The sequence below is a fragment of the Coregonus clupeaformis genome, unplaced genomic scaffold, assembly GCF_020615455.1.
Source record: "Coregonus clupeaformis isolate EN_2021a unplaced genomic scaffold, ASM2061545v1 scaf1999, whole genome shotgun sequence".
NCBI lineage: Eukaryota > Metazoa > Chordata > Actinopteri > Salmoniformes > Salmonidae > Coregonus > Coregonus clupeaformis.
This window is the reverse complement of record NW_025535453.1, coordinates 5,001-23,746: the sequence shown is the minus strand read 5'-3', so window position 1 is coordinate 23,746 and position 18,746 is coordinate 5,001. Positions and strand designations below refer to the sequence as shown.

Genomic DNA, 18,746 nt, shown 5'->3' with positions numbered 1-18,746 from the left:
GGTGTGGTTAATAAACTATCTTCACACATGTTCAGATTAATCTAACAATTTCTGACTGCATTCTCTTTTAGACTATCTAAAAAATGTTTTTTTTTTAAAAGTATTTTGTCCTCTCCTTCGTATATTATCTAATACAATTAGCCTCTTCCCCCCTCTTGACACATAGTTCTGCTTATGTGTCAATTTTTTCCACCTTCCTAAACATTCCCTTGGGTAATTTATCAACCAATTGCCATGCCTTTCATTTTTGAGATTGTCTTTTGCTTCTTTATTGCTCCTCCCACTTCCTTTGTCTTTATGGCGGCTAAATTCGACTTTCATTCAGTTCAGAATCAATTAGTAATCCAATCAAACAATCTCTTATCTTGTAAAAACACTTATGTTTAGTTCAACCTCTGTTCTACCCCGGCTCTCCCGGGCTTGACCTGAAGACTGATTGTTGGACATGACAAGTCAAAAAAAATTTTTCCTAGTCCTTATCTACCTGACCCTATTGCTAAATCAATGATCTAGGCAATAGTTGTCTCGCCTTAGATTGTACATTCTTCTGATTACTGCAGCTTATTCCATGAATTTAGTTTCAAATATCACCCAATAAACCGTTCCATCCCACAGCATAGTAAACACCACCTATGAACTGTTGAAAATTCCCTAAATTCAACATAACAACCCTTTATAAACATCATGCTGGGTGTGTTTTTATTTTATTTGAAAAACCCAATTGAAAAATAACAATCAAAGATAGTTAGGCTCAACTTAATTTGGTAGCTCCCTCTTATGACCTAAATACTGCCTAACTTCATAAAATCCCTCAAAATTTCTCGAGTATACAATGATTATTTCATTGATTACTCTAAATCTGCTACATGTGATCTCATTCAAATGATCCATTATCAATTATTTGATCCACCCCCTAGTAAATCTCTCTCCTCTTCTATCCTGGAGTTCTACCGATCCCAGCTATTTCCCCTAGTGGCCATTAAATACTCTGCTCTCGTCTGTTCCTTTTCTTACTCTGTTAGTCTCTGCTTTTCAAGCTCCAGAAACTGTTATCTCTGTCTCTCAGCCTTTTATTCTCTCCCTCTCTAACTTCCTCTGTCTCTCTAAGTCTGTCTCTGCCTCTCCTTTTTCCCGCCAACCAGAGCCACAAATCATTCTCCTTGTCCTCAACTCTCAACCCTCTCAGCTCTATCGCTACTTCCCTCCTATCATTACTGAATCAATGATAATACATTTACATTCTAGTCACCCAGCAGACGCTCCTATCCTGAGCAACCTAGTGAATACATTTTTATTTTTTTTATCTTTATTTTTTTTACTGGCCTCCCCCCCGTGGGAATCGAACCCATAACCCTGGCGTTGCAAACACCATGCTCTATCAACTGAGCTCCATCCCTGCCGGCCATTTTCCCCCCTACCCTGGACGACGCTGGGCCAATTGTGCGCCGCCCATGAGTCTCCCGGTCGCTGTCGGCTGCGACAGAACCTGGATCCGAACCAGGATCTCTAGTGGCACAGTTAGCCCTGCGATGCAGTGCCTTAGACCACTGCGCCACTCAAATGGATCCATAAAACATATTTCTTTCATCTCCCGTTAATTCTCGGACTTGTTTTAGAAGATGTCTTTCTCATGGCGGAACAATAAGAGATCCCTCCCCCCCTTTTTGTTTTTTAAATAATTCACTCCCAAATTATTTTCGTAGGAGCTAATCTCTTAGTGCGCCTCTTGCTTTTGTAATTAACCCTTTAAAATTATTTAACCCCTAACCCAGAGTTTCTATTTAAAACTCCGGTTTCATGAAAAGAATAAGTTACCTAATTTTCCTCACGCATCTTATTTTTTCCTCCACCCCTGAAATAATGATCACGTCTCCCGAGGGATTAAGTCTCACACATACACGACCTTATCATCTGATAAACTTGTTTGCAAAGTTCCAGCAAATGCCCAGTCGCATATAGAACTCCCGACACATCCCTCTCATACGATGATAATTATTTCCCTGTTTATACTGAACATAGCAATTCGTACAATGACAATATTAACATTTGTGATTGCAATTCACTACCATGTCATTTCGGACTAGTTTTTTTTGTAATAGCTATTTACCTCTAGGATCAATTGCGGACCCTCCCTGTCGTAATAATTATTACCTTCTTTGACTTTGGTAACTAAGTTCAACTCATTTTACCAAAATCCATGAATAAAAATTACTGACCTTTTCCTCGCAGTCTGGATTAAAATGCTTTTTCAAACTTGTTAACGTCTTTATCGTTCATAAAGAGTAATCACCGGCCTGTTTATTAACCTTAACGTCGAAGGCAAGGACTATTCTTCACGGATGCATTCACCCGGCCGTGCACGGATATCGGTGTCTCTAGAACGATAAAGATGTATTAAGATCCGGCTTGAAGGACCAATCTGTCATGTGAATTTCTATCTCTAATTCGACCTAAGCTTGAATCATTACCAGAGGTTGTAAAGCTCTGGTTTTAATCATCAATGATTCAAGGTCCACAATCCACAAGTAATTATCGGTAAATTTATTCATGGAGAGCTCTGCTCAAAAACACAAATATCCTGTTTTTTATACTCCTTGACAAACAAAGACACTATGCTCCTCCCACCTTTAGGTGGCTTCCTTAAACAGTTTCCCGCCTTCCCCCTTGAATGGTTAGTAACGCCCCTTCTGTTAGTGGGTTGACACTACATGATAATTCTAAAATTTATACTGTGTTTGGGGTGAAATTCTTTAGTCATTATTCTTAAAATCCAAATTAATCTAACAAGTAAGCAAACCAGACGGCACCATATTCTTGTTTTTTTTAATTTACGGATAGCCAAGGGCACGCTCCAACACTCAGACATTATTTACAAAAGATGCATGTGTGTTTAGTGAGTCCGCCAGATCAGAGGCAGTAGGGATGACCAGGGATGTTCTCTTGATAAATGCGTGAATTGGACCATTTTTCCTGTCCTGCAAAGCATTCAAAATGTAACGAGTACTTTTGGTTGTCAGGGAAAATGTATGGAGTAAAAAGTACAATATTTTCTTTAGGAATGTAGTGAAGTAAAAGTTTTCAAAAATATAAATAGTAAAGTAAAGTGCAGATACCCCAAAAACTACTTAAGTAGTACTTTAAAGTATTTTTACTGAAGTATTTTACTTAACTCTTCCTCTCTCTCTGTACAACAGTGTGATCAGTACTTACAGCAGCTTATTGACGTACAGTGGGGAAAAAAGTATTTAGTCAGCCACCAATTGTGCAAGTTCTCCCACTTAAAAAGATGAGAGAGGCCTGTAATTTTCATCATAGGTACACGTCAACTATGACGGACAAAATTAGAATTTTTTTCTCCAGAAAATCACATTGTAGGATTTTTAATGAATTGATTTGCAAATTATGGTGGAAATTAAGTATTTGGTCAATAACAAAAGTTTCTCAATACTTTGTAATATACCCTTTGTTGGCAATGACACAGGTCAAACGTTTTCTGTAAGTCTTCACAAGGTTTTCACACACTGTTGCTGGTATTTTGGCCCATTCCTCCATGCAGATCTCCTCTAGAGCAGTGATGTTTTGGGGCTGTCGCTGGGCAACACGGACTTTCAACTCCCTCCAAAGATTTTCTATGGGGTTGAGATCTGGAGACTGGCTAGGCCACTCCAGGACCTTGAAATGCTTCTTACGAAGCCACTCCTTCGTTGCCCGGGCGGTGTTTTTGGGATCATTGTCATGCTGAAAGACCCAGCCACGTTTCATCTTCAATGCCCTTGCTGATGGAAGGAGGTTTTCACTCAAAATCTCACGATACATGGCCCCATTCATTCTTTCCTTTACACAGATCAGTCGTCCTGGTCCCTTTGCAGAAAAACAGCCCCAAAGCATGATGTTTCCACCCCCCATGCTTCACAGTAGGTATGGTGTTCTTTGGATGCAACTCAGCATTCTTTGTCCTCCAAACACGACGAGTTGAGTTTTTACCAAAAAGTTATATTTTGGTTTCATCTGACCATATGACATTCTCCCAATCCTCTTCTGGATCATCCAAATGCACTCTAGCAAACTTCAGACGGGCCTGGACATGTACTGGCTTAAGCAGGGGGACACGTCTGACACTGCAGGATTTGAGTCCCTGGCGGCGTAGTGTGTTACTGATGGTAGGCTTTGTTACTTTGGTCCCAGCTCTCTGCAGGTCATTCACTAGGTCCCCCCGTGTGGTTCTGGGATTTTTGCTCACCGTTCTTGTGATCATTTTGACCCCACAGGGGGAGATCTTGTGTGGAGCCCCAGATCGAGGGAGATTATCAGTGGTCTTGTATGTCTTCCATTTCCTAATAATTGCTCCCACAGTTGATTTCTTCAAACCAAGCTGCTTACCTATTGCAGATTCAATCTTCCCAGCCTGGTGCAGGTCTACAATTTTGTTTCTGGTGTCCTTTGACAGCTCTTTGGTCTTGGCCATAGTGGAGTTTGGAGTGTGACTGTTTGAGGTTGTGGACAGGTGTCTTTTATACTGATAACAAGTTCAAACAGGTGCCATTAATACAGGTAACGAGTGGAGGACAGAGGAGCCTCTTAAAGAAGAAGTTACAGGTCTGTGAGAGCCAGAAATCTTGCTTGTTTGTAGGTGACCAAATACTTATTTTCCACCATAATTTGCAAATAAATTCATAAAAAATCCTACAATGTGATCTTCTGGGAAAAAAAATCTCAATTTGTCTGTCATAGTTGACATGTACCTATGATTAAAATTACAGGCCTCTCTCATCTTTTTAAGTGGGAGAACTTGCACAATTGGTGGCTGACTAAATACTTTTTTCCCCCACTGTAAGTAGTACTTGAAAGTATTTTTACTGAAGTCCTTTACGCCACGGTGTGGGAGCAAGACAACGTAGATAACACAAGTGTATTAGATCACTGACAGAGTATCCTTAGAGGGACACCAATCAGGACAGACCATAAGTCATTTGGCGCGTGGACAGGAAGTGGACAGGAAGTGGACAGGAAGTGGACAGGAAGTGGACTGGAAGTGGACAGGAAGTGGACTGGAAGTGGAGAGGAAGTGCACTGGAAGTGGACAGGAAGTGGACTGGAAGTGGACAGGAAGTGGACTGGAAGTGGACAGGAAGTGGACTGGAAGTGGAGAGGAAGTGCACTGGAAGTGGACAGGAAGTGGACAGGAAGTGGACAGGAAGTGGACTGGAAGTGGACAGGAAGTGGACTGGAAGTGGAGAGGAAGTGCACTGGAAGTGGACAGGAAGTGGACTGGAAGTGGACAGGAAGTGGACTGGAAGTGGACAGGAAGTGGACTGGAAGTGGAGAGGAAGTGCACTGGAAGTGGACAGGAAGTGGACTGGAAGTGGACAGGAAGTGGACTGGAAGTGGACAGGAAGTGGACTGGAAGTGGACAGGAAGTGGACAGGAAGTGGACAGGAAGTGGACTGGAAGTGGACTGGAAGTGGACAGGAAGTGGCTCTGAGTTAGTTTTCAACAGTAGCAGCAGTGGAGCAGCTCTAATCACCATGATCTACTAGTTCTCTCAACAGCCTGGTAACGGGGCAGCACTGCCCTAGAGGAGCAGAGGAGTGAAGCTGAACTATAGATTTAAAACATCACATCCATTAAAAGGTAAGAAGCATGAGTTTTTACTCACCAATGTAACACAGTATGGTCAAATACTTAATAACTTAGTTGTGGTCACCATCTGGTTAGCTATAAGTAAAAAACATAGTTATGTTTTTGGTTTATACAAATTTATTAACATAATCCTCTATTTCTCAATGTCATCCGAATGATCTACTCTGCGCTACCGAGTTCGTATGCTAGCTCGGTAGCTTGCTCAAGCTGGCTAACGTTAGCCACTAGCCATGCTAGCATGTAGTTACATTCCGGACCAAGTGTTGGCGGTGGAAAGCTACAATTCACCAATCACGAGGAAGTGTGATGTAAACAAGATGCAGATGGGGCACGCAGCATGCTCTTCACAGACATTGTGGCTGTGTTATCTAGTGGGAATCCGTTAGCATGGCAGGCTCTGGTGCCTTCTTGCCGTGGGCTCAAAACGAAAGGGAAAATCCTACCTGCTTGCTCTAATTGTGAGTACCTCGTCTGTTCTCCTTTTTGTTTTGTCAACTTTTAGCCATGTTCTCTGTAACTTTTTCCACCTTGGCTTAGTGCTAGCGCGCTAGCTGACGGTAATCTGGAATCTATCTTTTTGGGATTTTCCTGACTCTCCCTCGGAGCGCCCATCTCCCCCTCGCTTTGGTAGCTAACTCAGCCTGCACTCTTTTAAAAGTTTGACCATCTGATGGGTCCCAGCCATCAATTTGTAAGTCTCTGCTCTCTCTTTGCTTTGATCTGTGGTTATGTTTTAGTTTTGTTGTGTTCTAGCTGGTCTCCAGTAGTTGGGCTCTAGCTTGCCGACAGTAACCGTGGTAGTTGGCTAGGCTGGCTAGGCTAATAGCTAGTTGGCTAGGCTGGCTAGGCTAATAGCTTGTTGGCTAGACTGGCTAGGCTAATAGCTAGTTGGCTAGGCTGGCTAGGCTAACAGCTAGTTGGCTAGGCTGGCTAGGCTAATAGCTAGTTGGCTAAATTGCTAATGTTAGCTAGCTGGCTGGCTAGCTTGCTGGCTAAGATAACTGCATATGAGTCCAGCTACGACCTTCGCAGAGTCATCAAAAGAGCAAAATAACTATATATGAATAAGGTGGAATCATACAGTATTACACAGACTCCCACATTACGGATTACAAAGGAAGACCCAGCCGTGATCTGCCCAACGATGCCTCTCTACCAGACAGTATTACACAGACTCCCACATTACGGATTACAGAGGAGGACCCAGCCGTGATCTGCCCAACGATGCCTCTCTACCAGACAGTATTACACAGACGCCCACATTACGGATTACAGAGGAGGACCCAGCCGTGATCTGCCCAACGATGCCTCTCTACCAGACAGTATTACACAGACTCCCACATTACGGATTACAGAGGAAGACCCAGCCGTGATCTGCCCAACGATGCCTCTCTACCAGACAGTATTACACAGACTCCCACATTACGTATTACTGTCACGATCGCCAATAAAGTAGGACCAAAGCGCAGCGTTGGGAGTGAACATGATGACTTTAATGTTGAAATAACGACAAAACAAAACACGATCCGTAACGTCCTCAGTACACCGACTGAACATAGAACAAAAACCCACAACCACAAGGTGAACACAGACATATAAATATGGCTCCCAATCAGAGATAACGAGCCGACAGCTGACACTCGTTACCTCCGATTGGGAGTCACTGACCAAACATAGAACGCGAACACCTAGACACTACCCACAGTACACAACACATGGAAATCTACACACCCTGACTAAACACAAAAAGTCCTAGAACCAGAGTGTGACAGTACCCCCAAAGCGCGGACTGCGACCGCGCCTAACTACAAGCAAACAGGGGGAGGGCTGGGTGGGCATTCCTCCTCGGCGGCGGCTCGGCTCTGGCGGATCCCGGCTGGACGGCTCTGGCGGATCCTGGCTGGACGGCTCTGGCGGATCCCGGCTGGACGGCTCTGGCGGATCCCGGCTGGACGGCTCTGGCGGATCCCGCTGACGGCTCTGGCGGATCCCGGCTGGACGGCTCTGGGCGGATCCCGGCTGGACGGTCTGGCGGATCCTGGCTGGAAGGCTTCTGCGCGGATCCCGGCTGGAAGGCTCTGGGCGGAATCCCGGCTGGACGGCTCTGGCGGATCCCCGGCTGGACGGCTCTGGCGGATCCCGGCTGGACGGCTCTGGCGGATCCTGGCTGGACGGCTCTGGCGATCCTGGCTGGAAGGCTCTGCGGATCCTGGCTGGACGGCTCATGGCTGGCTGACGGATCTGGCTGCTCACGGCTGGCTGACGGATCTGGCTGCTCGTGGATGGCTGACGGATCTGGCTGCTCGTGCTGGCTGACGGATCTGGCTGCTCATGGCTGGCGGAAGGATCTGGCTGCTCATGGCTGGCGGAAGGCTCTGGCTGATCCTGTCTGGCGGAAGGCTCTGGCTGATCCTGTCTGGCGGACGGCTCTGGCTGGACAGGGTTGACGACGCACCCCGTAGGCTCGGTGCGTTGAGCAGGGACAGGCCGGGCTGGGCTGGCGAAACGCACCACAGACTTGGTGCGGGGCGCAGGAACAGGCCGAGCTGGGCTGGCACGCACCCCCGTAGGCTTGGTGCGTTGAGCAGGGACAGACAGAACCGCACTGGGGACACACCCCTGGCCCTACACGGGGATCAGGAACGGGCCGGACCGGACTGGAAACACCCCCCCAGTACCTCTCGCCGTGCCTCCACACTTTCCATCCCCTTCGTAACCAGTGGCCCCCTTAAACTGGCGGCCATATCTGCAACCTCTTGCACTCCTCCGGGCCGTACACCTCCTGCCCCGACGTCGTGAGCCCCTAAAAAATTTTCTGGGGGTCTCTCCTCTCGGTGGACCAGGCCTCCATAGTCCTCTCCCAACCTTCGCTCTTCTGGCTCCACCACTCGTATTCCAACTGCTGCTTGGTTCGTTGTGGTGGGTTTTTCTGTCACGATCGCCAATAAAGTAGGACCAAAAGCGCAGCGTTGGGAGTGAACATGATGACTTTAATGTTGAAATAACGACAAAACAAAACACGATCCGTAACGTCCTCAGTACACCGACTGAACATAGAACAAAAACCCACAACCACAAGGTGAACACAGACATATAAATATGGCTCCCAATCAGAGATAACGAGCCGACAGCTGACACTCGTTACCTCCGATTGGGAGTCACTGACCAAACATAGAACGCGAACACCTAGACACTACCCACAGTACACAACACACGGAAATCTACACACCCTGACTAAACACAAAAAGTCCTAGAACCAGAGTGTGACAATTACAAAGGAAGACCCAGCCGTGATCTGCCCAAACGATGCCTCTCTACCAGATGAACTCAATGTATTTGATGCACGCTTTGACAATAACACCGTGCCGGTGTGAGTGTCCCCTCCGACCCAGAGGACTGGGTGATCTCGCTCTCCGAGGCCGACGTGAGAAGGGTCTTTAATCAGGTCAACACTTGCAAGGCTGCGGGGCCAGATGGTATTCCAGGGAACGTTCTCAGAGCATGCACAGAACAGCTGGCAGGCATATTCACGGTCATTTTCAACCTCTCCTTGTCCCAGTCTGTAATCCCCACGTGTCTCAAGCTGACCACCATCATTCCTGTTCCCAACAACTCTAAGGCTTCATGCCACAATGGCCACCGCTCTGTAGCACTCACATCTGTAACCATGAAGTGCTTTGACAGGCTGGTTATGGCACACATCAACTCCACCATCCCAGACACTCTAGACCCACTGCAATTTGCACACCGCCCCAACAGATCCACGGAGGACGCAATCTCAATTGCATTCCACACTTCCCTCACCCACCTAGATAAGAGGAATATCTACGTGAGAGTGCTGTTCATTGACTACAGCTCAGCGTTCAACACCATTATCCCCTCCAGGCTCGTCACCAAGCAACAACACCTCCTCAACGCTCACCATCAACACTGGGGGCCTCAAAGGGGTGTGTGCTTAGTCCCCTCCTGTAATCCCTGTTCACCCACGACTGCGTGGCCACGCACAACTCCAACACCATCATAAAGTTTGCTGACGACACGACGGTGGTAGGCCTGATCACCGGCAACGAAGAGACAGCCTACAGGGAGGAGGTCAGTAGACTGGCAGTGTGTTACCAGGACAACAACCTCTCCATCAACGTCAGTAAGACCAAGAAGCTGTTCGTTGACTGCAGGAAACGGTTGGGCGAGCACGCCCCCGTCCACATCGACGGGGCTGCAGTGGTTCCTCGGTGTTCAAATCACTAAGGACTTAAAATGGTCCACAAATACGCGCATGGTTGTGAAGAAAGCGCGACAGCGCCTCTTCCCCCTCAGGAGATTGAAAAGGTTTGGCATGGGCCCTCAAATCCTAAAAAAGTTATGCGGCTGTACCATTGAGAGCATCTTGACTGGCTGCATCACCGCCTGGTACGGCAACAGCACCGGCCTTGATCGCATGGCGCTACAGAGGGTGGTGCGGACAGCCCAGTATATCACTGGGGCCGAGCTCCCTGCCATCCAGGACCTCTATTCCAGGCGGTGTGAAAGGAATTCCCGGAAAATCATTAAAGACTCCAAAATTCTAACCTTAACCCTAAACCCCCTAGAAATAGCATTTGGCCTTGTGGGGACCAACAAAATGTCCCCAGTTGGTCAAATTTTGTTTGTTTACTATTCTTGTGGGGACTTCTGGTCCCCACAAGTATAGTTAAACAAGTCCACACACACACACACACACACAGACGCGCACGCACGCACACACACACACACACACACTTCAATTGCTCACATACAATCATCACATACAGTGCTGCTACTCTGTTTATCATATATTCTGATGCCTAGTCACCTTTACCCCTATACATATCTATCTCTATCACTCCAGTATCCCTGCACATTGTTAATATGGTACTGGAACTGACCCTGTAAATAGCTTATTTCTCGTTTTTTTTTCTTCTATCCTATGTTATTTTTAGTACTACATTGATATCGATTACTGCATTGTTGGGTTTATAGCTTGCAAGAAAGGCATTTCACTGTACTCATGCACGTGACGTTAAAAACGTGAAACTTATATATAGTTAACATTCTTTGATAATTGGTTAGATGGCGTTATATAAGCTAGGTGTTGATAGCAACTGGCTGACTCATGTAGTGCGTAACGTTAGCAGGCTAGTAGGTCTGCCGTTAGCGGGCTAGTTGGCTAGCAACCTTGCAAGTTGATATATAACAACAAATTCATGAAGTATTTTGCTTGTAAGTTGGCAGGAAATGTAATTGAAACCAGTAGTCGTGAGGGCAAACGATTTGGTTTAATTTGAAGTTATTTCAGTTGGAGTTTGTTGGAGTTCAGATTATAATATATATTACAGCATGACTTCGCCATTCTTCAGAATTCTGATCAGTTTTATGTAATAACATTACAGTCATTAACCACCGGGGGGAGCTCTTTCAAGACAACAACATTACAGACATTAACCACCGTGGGGAGCTCTTTCAAGACAACGACATTACAGTCATTAACCACCGGGGGGAGCTCTTTCAAGACAACAACATTACAGTCATTAACGACCGGGGGAAGCTCTTTCAAGACAACAACATTACAGTCATTAACCACCGGGGGGAGCTCTTTCAAGACAACAACATTACAGTCATTAACCACCAGGGGGAGCGCTTTCAAGACAACAACATTACAGTCATTAACCACCAGGGGGAGCTCTTTCAAGACAACGACATTACAGACATAACATTGACTCTGGATCTCCCTCTACACCATCATGTCTAACCCTATCTTCCCTCCCTCCCTCCCTCCCTCCCTCCTCCCTCCCTCCCTCCCTCCCTCCCTCCCTCCCTCCCTCCCTCCCTCCCTATCCTCCCTCCCTCCCTCCCTCCACTCGAGAGTTATATATACTGTATAAGCCTGTAATAATGACAAAAAACAAAAAACAACTGAATTAGACATTTTAGTCATTTAGCAGATGCCCTTATCCAGAGCCACTTACAGTTGGTGTGATCATCTAGGTGAGACAACCACACATCACAATCATAGTGAGTACATTTTTCCTCAATAAAGCAGCTATCAGCAATGTTGACAGAATGGCTTTCTGGCATTATCCAGTTAGGGAGGATACAGACTCTCAGGCTACTTTTCTTACGCTATAAAATGTGGTCCTCTGTAGCTCAGCTGGTAGAGCACGGCGCTTGTAACGCCAAGGTAGTGGGTTCGATCCCCGGGACCACCCATACACAAAACATGTATGCACGCATGACTGTAAGTCGCTTTGGATAAAAGCGTCTGCTAAATGGCATATTATTATTATTATTATTGAATGTTGAAAACTCAACCAGACTACAACCACATTCTGAAACATTAGATGACACTCACATGTTACGTAATAACAGCCATGTAACATTGTCCCATAGTGTCACGCGTGTTTCTGGATCACTCATCACACCACACCAATGAGGAATTGGTGGGATTTGCTCCAGAATGTTCAATTCAAATAATATTTCTTCTGTTTAAAGCAAGCCGGTGCAGTAACCGTTACTGCATGTATTTTCCCTGTAGGTCTGCTGGCATCGCCAGTGCGCTCTGAGATCTTTCTCTCCAGAAGTCTTCAGTCAGCGTGGCCCTGCGGCCTGCCAACACGCTAAGGTGACATCACATCCTCCTACAGGGGACGGGGAACACGCTAAAATACAGGGTCTGAGAGGGACAAGAAGCAGACAGCCATTTTGTATTGTGTCTGTCTGTTACTGTGTGTGTGTGTTGTGTTACATTGTTCAGGTGGAAAATTGCCCATAAAATGTAAGTCTATAGATGCTGTAATGAAAGGTTCCGCTGTTTCCTGGGTAACGTGGTGGTGGGCGTGGAGAGGAGGCGGAACCCAGCAGGAGACAGGTTGGCTCATGACGGTTCATCCACCCGAACCGGGACAAACGTAGAGATGAACAGAGCCTGGCGGATGTTTGAAACTTGAATCTCCTGTTGTTGTATCTCAGCATGGCGTCGAAGGGGTTGGAAAGCAAGACAACAAACCGTCATCTCTGTTTACTCATGATTACATCTGGATGCACCTGGAAGGCTGCTGCCGAGAGAGGGAGGATGCACTAAATATTGCAACCCTCCACAGTTCTCAGGTCCTTGGTCATACAGGAAGTTGTCCTGCCTTTACCCTGGGCATTACTGTAACCTGGGGGGTGTAAGTCCTGAGTGCCAATTCAATGGAACCTAGTCCCTGGTTTCACCAGGGTGAAACAGGTGTATGCCTACATAGAGTATTTGTTAAAAAATAAATTAGAGTGGATGTCCGCGCTCCCGCTGAAATGTTATTAGCATATTAATAAAAAAAATCCCCATAAAAATCCATCCAAAAAAGATACATCCAAAAAGTACGATCTTTGTCACCATGTGCAGTTGTAAACCGTAGTCTGGCTTTTTTCTATGGCTGTTTTGGAGCAGTGGCTTCTTCCTTGCTGAGCGGCCTTTCAGGTTATGTCGATATAGGACTCGTTTTACTGTGGGTATAGATACTTTTGTACCTGTTTCCTCCAGCATCTTCACAAGGTCCTTTGCTGTTGTTCTGGGATTGATTTGCACTTTTCGCACCAAAGTACGTTCATCTCTAGGAGACAGAACGCGTCTCCTTCCTGAGCGGTATGACGGCTGCGTGGTCCCATGGTGTTTATACTTGCGTACTATTGTTTGTACAGATGAACGTGGTACCTTCAGGCGTTTGGAAATTGCTCCCAAGGATGAACCAGACTTGTGGAGGTCTGCAATTATTTTTCTGAGGTCTTGGCTGATTTCTTTTGATTTTCCCATGATGTCAAGCAAAGAGGCACTGAGTTTGAAGGTAGGCCTTGAAATACATCCACAGGTACACCTCCAATTGACTCAAATTATGTCAATTAGCCTATCAGAAGCTTCTAAAGCCAAGACATAATTTTCTGGAATTTTCCAAGCTGTTTAAAGGCACAGTCAACTTAGTGTATGTAAACTTCTGACCCACTGGAATTGTGATACAGTGAATTATAAGTGAAATAATCTGTCTGTAAACAATTGTTGGAAAAATTACTTGTGTCATGCACAAAGTAGATGTCCTAACCGACTTGCCAAAACTATAGTTTGTTAACAAGAAATGTGTGGAGTTGTTGAAAAACTAGTTTTAAGTGTATGTAAACTTCCGACTTCAACTGTACACTGTAACTGTATACAAGTCTGTTCCCTGACCACCACCACACCACATCAAAGAGCCCTACGTTCTGTTCATCAAACTCTGACCCCAGCTGAACTCTGACCCCAGCTGAACTCTGACCCCAGCTGAACTCTGACCCCAGCTGGCCTGTTACAGAGGAAGGTGTCCCACCAGACCACAGTCCACTATGACCTCATACCCAGCGTCCCAAATGCCACCCTGTTCTCCATAGAGTGCACTGCTGCCTGTTGCTCTGTCGGTCAGTTTTAATACCAAGCCTTTTATCCTCTTGGGAGAGGAAACAGGGCACTATAAAGGGAATAGGGATACCAAGCCTTTTATCCTCTTGGGAGAGGAAACAGGGCACTATAAAGGGAATAGGGATACCAAGCCTTTTATCCTCTTGGGAGAGGAAACAGGGCACTATAAAGGGAATAGGGGATACTAAGCCTTTTATCCTCTTGGGAGAGGAAACAGGGCACTATAAAGGGAATAGGGATACCAAGCCTTTTATCCTCTTGGGAGAGGAAACAGGGCACTATAAAGGGAATAGGGATACCAAGCCTTTTATCCTCTTGGGAGAGGAAACAGGGCACTATAAAGGGAATAGGGATACCAAGCCTTTTATCCTCTTGGGAGAGGAAACAGGGCACTATAAAGGGAATAGGGATACCAAGCCTTTTATCCTCTTGGGAGAGGAAACAGGGCACTATAAAGGGAATAGGGATACCAAGCCTTTTATCCTCTTGGGAGAGGAAACAGGGCACTAAAAAAATCCCTTCCTTTTCCCGTTTGGCAGTGCGTCGCCCATATCGTGTTGTCACTTCCTGTTGAATCTGCAGACGTGTTGCTGTGCGTTTTGTTGCTTTTTTACATCGCAACTTTCTTCCCTCATTCAACTTTTTCACTCCGGACGCTTTATCTGGACATGGTTCGTCAACACCTTCAACAGCCGAAGCTAAGTAGCAACATTAACATGATGTCTTCTAATTGCAGTCGCTGTACTCATAATATACAGGAGAACGATCGCCTTACGGCGAGAATAGCTGTGCTACAAGCCCAGCTTCAGACGCAATCGTTAGGCAAGGGTAATTTCAGTGTAGGAAAGGAAGAAACAGCGTCTGTGCCACCAGTAAGTACAGATAGTAACGTTAGTATAAATCCCCCGCACAGTCCCCGCGAGCCGGACAACTTTCTCATGGCTTCTGGAGGGAAATGCTGTTGGAATGATCAACCGGTGTCGCTCATTCAGCCGACAGAAACTTTCAACCGGTTTTCCCCATTATGTAGCGAGTCGGAGTCTGAGTCTGAGTCTTCTCTTGTCTCTACTCCTCCCGTTACGGGGTCTGAGACGCCGAAGGCTCCCACCATTAGCTCTGACAAATTGAAAACCCTAGTCATTGGCGACTCCATTACCCGCAGTATTAGACTTAAAACGAATCACCCAGCGATCATACACTGTTTACCAGGGGGCAGGGCTACCGACGTTAAGGCTAATCTAAAGATGGTGCTGGCTAAAGATAAATCTGGCGAGTGTAGAGAGTATAGAGATATTGTTATCCACGTCGGCACCAACGATGTTAGGATGAAACAGTCAGAGGTCACCAAGTGCAACATAGCTTCAGCGTGTAAATTAGCTAGAAAGATGTGTCGGCATCGAGTAATTGTCTCTGGCCCCCCTCCCAGTTAGGGGGAGTGACGAGCTCTACAGCAGAGTCTCAGCACTCAATCGCTGGTTGAAAACTGTTTTCTGCCCCTCCCAAAAGATAGAATTTGTAGATAATTGGCCCTCTTTCTGGGACTCACCCACAAACAGGACCAAGCCTGACCTGCTGAGGAGTGACGGACTCCATCCTAGCTGGAGGGGTGCTCTCATCTTATCTACCAACATAGATAGGGCTCTAACTCCTCTAGCCCCACAGTGAAATAGGGTGCAGGCCAGGCAGCAGGCTGTTAGCCAACCTGCCAGCTTAGTGGAGTCTGCCAATAGCACAGTCAGTGTAGTCAGCTCAGCCATACCCATTGAGACTGTGTCTGTGCCTCGACCTAGGTTGGGCAAAACTAAACATGGCGGTGTTCGCCTTAGCAATCTTATTAGGATAAAGACCTCCTCCATTCCTGCCATTATTGAAAGAGATCGTGATACCTCACATCTCAAAATAGGGTTACTTAATGTTAGATCCCTCACTTCAAAGGCAGTCATAGTCAATGAACTAATCACTGATCATAATCTTGATGTGATTGGCCTGACTGAAACATGGCTTAAGCCTGATGAATTTACTGTGTTAAATGAGGCCTCACCTCCTGGTTACACTAGTGACCATATCCCCCGTGCATCCCGCAAAGGCGGAGGTGTTGCTAACATTTACGATAGCAAATTTCAATTTACAAAAAAAAATGGCGTTTTCGTCTTTTGAGCTTCTAGTCATGAAATCTATGCAGCCTACTCAATCACTTTTTATAGCTACTGTTTACAGGCCTCCTGGGCCATACACAGCGTTCCTCTCTGAGTTTCCTGAATTCCTATCAGACCTTGTAGTCATAGCAGATCATATTCTAATTTTTGGTGATTTTAATATTCACATGGAGAAGTCCACAGACCCACTCCAAAAAGTCTTTCGGAGCCATCATCGACTCAGTGGGTTTTGTCCAACATGTCTCTGGACCTACTCACTGCCACAGTCATACTCTGGACCTAGTTTTGTCCCATGGAATAAATGTTGTAGATCTTAATGTTTTTCCACATAATCCTGGACTATCGGATCACCATTTTATTACGTTTGCAATCGCAACAAATAATCTGCTCAGACCCCAACCAAGGAGCATCAAAAGTCGTGCTATAAATTCTCAGACAACACAAAAATTCCTTGATGCCCTTCCAGACTCCTTCTGCCTACCCAAGGACGTCAGAGGACAAAAATCAGTTAACCACTTAACTGAGGAACTCAATTTAACCTTGCGCAATACCTAGATGCAGTTGCACCCCTAAAAACGAAAAACATTTGTCATAAGAAACTAGCTCCCTGGTATACAGAAAATACCCGAGCTTTGAAGCAAGCTTCCAGGAAATTGGAACGGAAATGGCGCCACACCAAACTGGAAGTCTTCCGACTAGCTTGGAAAGACAGTACCGTGCAGTACCGAAGAGCCCTCACTGCTGCTCGATCATCCTACTTTTCCAACTAATCGAGGAAAATAAGAACAATCCAAAATTTCTTTTTGATACTGTTGCAAAGCTAACTAAAAAGCAGCATTCCCCAAGAGAGGATGGCTTTCACTTCAGCAGTAATAAATTCATGAACTTCTTTGAGGAAAAGATCATGACCATTAGAAAGCAAATTACGGACTCCTCTTTGAATCTGCGTATTCCTCCAGGGCTTAGCTGTCCTGGATCTGCACTCTGCGAGGGGCCTGGGATCGGGAGAGACACTTAAGTGTTTTAGTACTATATCTCTTGACACAATGATGAAAATAATCATGGCCTCTAAACCTTCAAGCTGCATACTGGATCCTATTCCTACTAAACTGCTGAAGGAGCTGCTTCCTGTGCTTGGCCCTCCTATGTTGAACATAATAAACAGCTCTCTATCCACCGGATGTGTACCAAACTCACTAAAAGTGGCAGTGATAAAGCCTCTCTTGAAAAAGCCAAACCTTGACCCGGAAAATATAAAAAACTATCGGCCTATATCGAATCTTCCATTCCTCTCAAACATTTTAGAAAAAGCTGTTGCGCAGCAACTCACTGCCTTTCTGAAGACAAATAATGTATACGAAATGCTTCAGTCTGGTTTTAGACCCCATCATAGCACTGAGACTGCACTTGTGAAGGTGGTAAATGACCTTTTAATGAGCGTCAGACCGAGGCTCTGCATCTGTCCTCGTGCTACTAGACCTTAGTGCTGCCTTTGACACCATCGATCACCACATTCTTTTGGAGAGACTGGAAACCCAAATTGGTCTACACGGACAAGTTCTGGCCTGGTTTAGATCTTACCTGTCGGAAAGATATCAGTTTGTCTCTGTGAATGGTCTGTCCTCTGACAAATCAACTGTACATTTCGGGTGTTCCTCAAGGTTCCGTTTTAGGACCACTATTGTTTTCACTATATATTTTACCTCTTGGGGATGTTATTCGAAAACATAATGTTAACTTTCACTGCTATGCGGATGACACACAGCTGTACATTTCAATGAAACATGGTGAAGCCCCAAAAATTGCCCTCGCTAGAAGCCTGTGTTTCAGACATAAGGAAGTGGATGGCTGAAAACTTTCTACTTTTAAACTCGGACAAAACAGAGATGCTTGTTCTAGGTCCCAAGAAACAAAGAGATCTTCTGTTAAATCTGACAATTCATCTTGATGGTTGTAAAGTCGTCTCAAATAAAACTGTGAAGGACCTCGGCGTTACTCTTGACCCTGATCTTTCTTTTGACGAACATATCAAGACTGTTTCAAGGACAGCTTTTTTCCATCTACGTAACATTGCAAAAATCAGAAATTTTCTGTCCAAAATGATGCAGAAAAATTAATCCATGCATTTGTTACTTCTAGGTTAGACTACTGCAATGCTCTACTTTCCGGCTACCCGGATAAAGCACTAAATAAACTTCAGTTAGTGCTAAATACGGCGTTGCTAGAATCCTGACTAGAACCAAGAAATTTGATCATATTACTCCAGTGCTAGCTTCCCTACACTGGCTTCCTGTTAAGGCAAGGGCTGATTTCAAGGTTTTACTGTTAACCTATAAAGCGTTACATGGGCTTGCTCCTACCTATCTTTCCGGAGTTGGTCCTGCCGACATACCAATACGTACGCTACGGTCACAAGACGCAGGCCTCCTAATTGTCCCTAGAATTTCTAAGCAAACAGCGGGAGGCAGGGCTTTCTCCTATAGATCTCCATTTTTATGGAACAGTCTGCC

General features: G+C 45.6%; 1 pseudogene; it reads left to right on the top strand.

Moving 5' to 3' along the window:
• Positions 1 to 5,537, top strand: part of LOC121562194 — a 28,503-nt pseudogene extending 22,966 nt beyond the window's left edge.
• Positions 5,538 to 18,746: the final 13,209 nt, after the last annotated feature.